At 48.6% G+C, this 6055-nt stretch overlaps 1 protein-coding gene across 1 annotated transcript in view; it reads right to left on the reverse strand.

Moving 5' to 3' along the window:
- Window positions 1-4961, reverse strand: part of LOC147702258 (sterile alpha motif domain-containing protein 9-like) — a 168229-nt gene extending 163268 nt beyond the window's left edge. Inside the window, 1 exon segment of the mRNA XM_086930907.1 lies at window positions 4354-4961. The gene's annotated coding sequence lies outside the window, so the exon portion shown is untranslated.
- Between the last annotated feature and the right edge of the window lie 1094 nt (window positions 4962-6055).

Here is a 6055-nt window from a genome sequence, read left to right on the forward strand (position 1 = left end):
ATTAAAATCAAAAAGTCTTGGCTAACGCCAGAGCTAAAGTATATTGGTTTATTAAAATCAAACGATCTTAGCTAACCCCAGAGCTAAAGTATATCGGTTTATTAAAATCAAAAGGTCTTGGCTAACCCCAGACCTAAGGGAAATATAGGTTTATTAAAATCAAAAGATCTTGGCTAAACCCAGAGCTAAAATATATCATTTTAGTAAAACCAAAAGGTCTTGGCTAACGCCAGAGCTAAAGTATATTAGTTTATTAAAATCAAAAGGTCTTGGCTAACACCAGAGCTAAAGTATATCGGTTTATTAAAATCAAACGATCTTAGCTAACCCCAGAGCTAAAGTATATCGGTTTATTAAAATCAAAAGGTCTTGGCTAACGCCAGAGCTAAAGTATATCGGTTTATTAAAATCAAACGATCTTAGCTAACCCCAGAGCTAAAGTATATCGGTTTATTAAAATCAAAAAGTCTTGGCTAACGCCAGAGCTAAAGTATATTGGTTTATTAAAATCAAACGATCTTAGCTAACCCCAGAGCTAAAGTATATCGGTTTATTAAAATCAAAAGGTCTTGGCTAACGTCAGGTCTAAGAAAATGGGCTCCACTGAGAAAGGGATCAAAGGGACCATTTTGTGCTTGGGTGTGGTTCAAACATCTCAGGCACTGATGGCAACCCAGCAGCGAGCCAACCGGAAGAAGAGGTGGGGGAATGATAACTTACTATGTGAGTATCACAAGTCGAACTCAGAATGGAAAACGTGAGAGCAGAATTCGATTTGAGCAAAGCCACTCCCGAGAAGTTTTTCCAGCTCTCTCTGTATCAAAGCTCAGCGCGGGTGACTGCGCCGCAATGCAAGGTCCACAAACCCCATCTGCAGCAGGCGAGACACAAACAAAACACATATCTAAAGATAAGAGAGCCGTACCAGGACTTCAGAGAGCAGGGCCGGCGCTAGGCATGGGCAGCATGGGCGGCTGCCCAGGGCCCCGAGCTGGCCCATCAACAGGGGGCCTCGCAAAAGTGTTTCCCCACCGGCCGCCGCGAGGCCCAGGGAAGGGCTGCCTCTCCCCTGGGCTTCGCAGGCATCTGTAGGAAATGGGGAAGAGGCCCCCCTCCCCTGTGCCTCGCAGCACTGGGAAATGGCTGTTAACCCACAGGGAGGGGGCCCTTTTCCCCTGGGCCGTGCAGCCCACATGTTAGCGCGAGGCCCGTCTGCATTTGTAATTCGGGATGCCGTCCACTTCCCACTCCAGTGCCAATTAGCACGTATTTTGGGGCCTGACAGTGGTAAAAAAAATTCTGAAGACAAGCAACTCTCCCTCTTTCAGATGCTGATAAGCTGTGAAAGAGATGCTGGTCCGTGGCTGAATGGAAGGTGTTGTAGCACACGAGGGGGGCACGCACCATGCAGAGTCAGGAGCACCTTCCGTAATTTAGATGTAAATAGCTTTCAATCTCTGTGCTCCAAAGAGCTCTCTAAGTCCAGGGGCTGTGTGTCAGGTCAGTTAAAAATGTTAAGTGTTTTGCAAATGTTTGTCAGGCTCTACTGGTGAAGAGTTCATAGTGTTCTACTCCTCATTTCAGTCGTGCATGAATGTTACACGTCCCCAAAGCTTTGAGGGGAAAAAGTGTTACATTTTAATTAGTAGTTACGAAACAAATCTATGGAGAGAAAAACTCTTTAAACATCGAATGCAAATATATAAAATAAAAATGTTGCCTAACCCAAGGTATTCGTTTGAGTGTATGCCCATTTTTAATTGGCCTATTTGAAATGTATACAAAGGGAAGATTTTACAAAAAGTTTGTAACCTAACCTCTGATATCCCAGTACAAAATCTTAGGCTAGAGCTTGGACTCCATCACCCATGTTCAAGCACTGGCTAATGTGATAATGTGATTTGTTGGGGGGTACAAGGTCCTTAACTCCCTTTGCTGCTAGGCCTTTTTCCACCGTGCTATGCCTTTTTTTGGCCATTTGTTGTAGTTTGCGTTTAGGCCCGTAACTTTGCGCATGCAAGTGGATGGAACCACCCTCCCCTGGGCCTTACAGCTCGGCTCATGGTGGGGGGGTCCACATCTTGAAGCCATGGTGTAGCACTGAAAGGCCTTGCAGAAGGCCCCTCTCCCCTGGGCCTCATAGCCATGGTTCAGTGCTGATAGGCCTATGGGTCTATCCTAATCCTATCAATGCTACACCATGGTTGAGAGGCACACGAGAGGGGCGCTCCTTGTGTGGGCCCCCACCCCTGGGTCCATTAAAATTTTTCTCACAATGCTGGACTGTGGCCCTGTGCATGTGTCTCTAACAGAGGAATAGCAATCGGTAGTGCAGCAGGTGGTGTGGCACCAGGGTCAGGCATAATAAGAGCTCAATCTTTGCATATTATGGCTTTACTGTACTGTGCAGCCAGTGGACGAGGGTGAGAGATGCTTTCACTTTGCACCATGGCACCACTGGTGTGCTACAGCCTCACAGCCATTTTAAAGACCTGTGAGGCCTGCAAGAGGCCCACCCTCCCATGGGCATCACAGCCATGGTTGGACACTCACAAGAGGAGGCACCCTCCTATGAGATAAGCAGCACTGGGACATGGCTATCAGTCCCATGGGTCCTCTCTCAGGGGGTGTAGTTAACAATAGTGCACCAGGTGCAGTGGCACCACGGCTCTTTCTTGCATCACAGTCCATGGCAACATTACTATGTCACTGGCTCCTTCTCCCATGCACCGCACAGCCATGATCCAGTACTGCTGTGCAGCTCACGGAAGGCCCACCCTCCCCTAGGCCTCACTGTCATCGTCCAATGCTGAGAGGCAGCACAGATTCATGAATTCCATGTTTAGGGCAAGAGGCGACATCTGAAGGGCATAGCTATCAATAGTGTAGAAAGTGCAATGGGACCATGGTCTTTTGGGGTTATCTGTCCAATGCACCCAAATTATGGATGTATTTTACTGCTCAGTCAGTGACCAGAGGGTAGTGTGGAGTCACAATTTGCCTTGGTTGCACGACGGCAGGCCTGCTCTCCTACACCTTGCAGCCATGATCCTGTTCTGTGACGTCCAAATGTCATTCTCTCCCTTGGGCCTTATGTTTTTTATTATATGTGTTGTGTTTTACACCTAACATAATTCTGGCCAGTAAAGAGCCTACACACAAAAAAGATTGTCCTACGTCTCTTAGCATGTGTGTATGAGATACTGGTGAGAGAGAGGATTTATGTTAAAACAAATTACGAAGTATTAATGTCATCCTAAGGTAGCACAATAATGGCACAGAAAGATAAGGGAGCCTTTTGAAATTTAAAATTATATCCATGGTGTGAGGTTTTCTCTTGTGTCATTTTATATTTTGAATGAACCCGCCCCTCATTATTATTATTAATTAATTCTTGTTAAGCGCATGGCTACCCTCAGGCATACCAGCGCTATCATTACCTCACAGGATCTCCCCCTGTTATGAGGCAGAACTGGAAATTGTATCATGCACTCATCTGGAAACAACCAGTTAACGAGGAGTAAATGTTATACATCTTTGTGAGACCTGCACCTAGCTTTTCCATCCAATGTGACAAATGTCATCCATTTAATACAGTTTTAAAATATATGGACTTATTTCATTTGTATATTTATCTTTTTGTCCATGTTACTGATATCGATGTTAGATCTCTTCAGGGTTGCCAAACCAGATCAATAGTCCTTCGATGTCACTTTCTGTGATGTCACTTCTTGTGATGTTACCAAGGGCGGCTCCTCCACTACGGCGGAGGTGCGTTGCCCCACTGCTTTCTCGCAGTGCGAGAAGCTGAAACACAAAATGCTAAAACTACCATTTTATGTTTCTGCTACTCGCACTGCGAGAAAGCAGAAGGGTTTGGTTGGGGGCGGGCGGGTCTGCTTTAGGGCAGGGGAGGATTGCCTTGCCCCCTGATAAAGGCCCTGACTGTTGGTCGGCCCTCCGGGACCGACCAAACAGTCATGCACACTCTGGCCTTTCTCGATGTAGGCACCAATGCACCCTACATGGAGAAAATGTCCTCCCCATAGGCGCCTGGCTGGTCGGCGGCCCAACCAATCACAATGCTGCCATTGCAGCATTGTGATTGGCTTAGGAGAGGGAGGCTGCCTGCTTCCTGTTCCTGTCAGAGGCAGCAAAGAAAGAGAGCAGGTCAGGAGCAGAGATGACGCGAGACCTGGGAAGGTAAGTTTATTTTATTTTTAAATTACCCTCCGCGCGAACCCCTGCAAGACCTCCCACCCGCGAGTCATGCTGGCCGCGACTGGATTTTAGATGAAAATTAGAGGGGCCTCACATCTTCCCGTTCGCCCGGGGCCCCAGAAGTTCTAGGACCGGCCCTGTCAGAGAGGAAGAAGCCGGTCTCTTGTTCATGTCCGCGGCTTCTGTTGGGGGATGGCGCCGGTGACGCAAGTTTTCTGTCCACTCTGCATCAGTGAAGAACTATGACACTCCGACGGTGCTTTGGGGAAGTAGCTTGGCAGGAGAGGTTGCTACCTTCTCAGGCACGAGGCGTGTCTTTGTCAGCCTAACAAGTGCTCCTGTGTGTCAGATGCCATATACGTCATGACAACATGTAGTCTAAAACCATTTTAGACTACATGTTGTCTGTCATGGCTGAGTTTAAAGATATAAGGTTCAGTTGAAAAAATAATGTTTGTTTAGATTAATTAAAACCGTACACAATACATACGAAATAATATATAACAATGAACTTGGAAGAGAAAGTAGAAATAAATATCTGGGCATACCGGCCCTTTCCCACATAAGTGGGCAACAATCCAAAAACCTCACACCTGCCTGACATACATCTAGATATTTCCCTACAAATAATTTCACATCTACCGGGCATAAAGCTAATGTATCCCTTATAATAGGCTCACTAGTACTTGACTTAGATCCCGATATTTCGCAGCAAGTAAGTTCATCACTGTCTGATATTCATCAAGATGCCAGCCACAAAGATGTTTCCCCACAGATAATATCACAACTGGCTGCCAAACATCCAGGCACTCCCGTTTAAATGTTCATTTCAGCACTGCCTGGCAAACATCCAGATGCTGCCCTACTCATACACATCTCACAGATGCCTGGCACACATCCAGATGCTGCCCTTCTCATACACATCTCAGATGCCTGCCACACATCCAGATGCTGCCCTTCTCATACACATTTCACAGATGCCTGGCAAACATCCAGATGCTGCCCTACTCATACACATCTCACAGATGCCAGGCACACATCAATCAATCAATCAATCAGTGACACTTATAAAGCGCGCTACATACCCGTGGGGTCTCAAGGCGCTGGGGGGGGGGGGGAGCCGCTACTGCTCGAACAGCCAGGTCTTCAGCTTCTTCCTGAAGGAGAGGTGGTCTTGGGTCAGGCGCAGGTCGGTCGGGAGGGAGTTCCAGGTCTTGGCGGCCAGGTGGGAGAAGGACCTTCCTCCTGTAGTCGCTCTTCGGATGCGGGGGACGGCGGCGAGGGCGTGGTTGGCTGATTGGAGGTGGCGTTTGGGAGCGTAGAAGTTGACTCGGCTGTTGAGGTAGCTCGGGCCTTGGTCGTGTAGGGCTTTGTGTGCGTGGGTGAGGAGGCGGAAGGTGATTCTTTTGTTGACGGGGAGCCAGTGAAGGTCTCGCAGATGTCCGGAGATGTGGCTGGTTCGTGGGATGTCGAGGATGAGTCTGGCTGAGGCGTTCTGGATCCGCTGGAGTCTCTTCTGGAGCTTGGCGGTGGTCCCGGCGTAGAGGGCGTTGCCGTAGTCCAGTCGGCTGGTGACGAGGGCCTGGGTGACGGTCTTCCTGGTCTCGGTGGGGATCCACCGGAAGATCTTCCGTAGCATGCGTAGGATGTTGAAGCATGCCGAGGAGACGTTGTTGACTTGCCTGGTCATGGAGAGGGAGGAGTCCAGGATGAAGCCCAGGTTGCGTGCATGGTCTGTCGGTTTGGGTGCGGTGCCCAGGGCGGGAGGCCACCAGGAGTCGTCCCAGGCGGAGGGAGAGGAGCCCAGGATGAGGACCTCCGTCTTGTCCGAGTT

This window comes from Lissotriton vulgaris, chromosome 7 (genome assembly GCF_964263255.1).
Source record: "Lissotriton vulgaris chromosome 7, aLisVul1.2, whole genome shotgun sequence".
In the NCBI taxonomy this organism is placed as follows: domain Eukaryota; kingdom Metazoa; phylum Chordata; class Amphibia; order Caudata; family Salamandridae; genus Lissotriton; species Lissotriton vulgaris.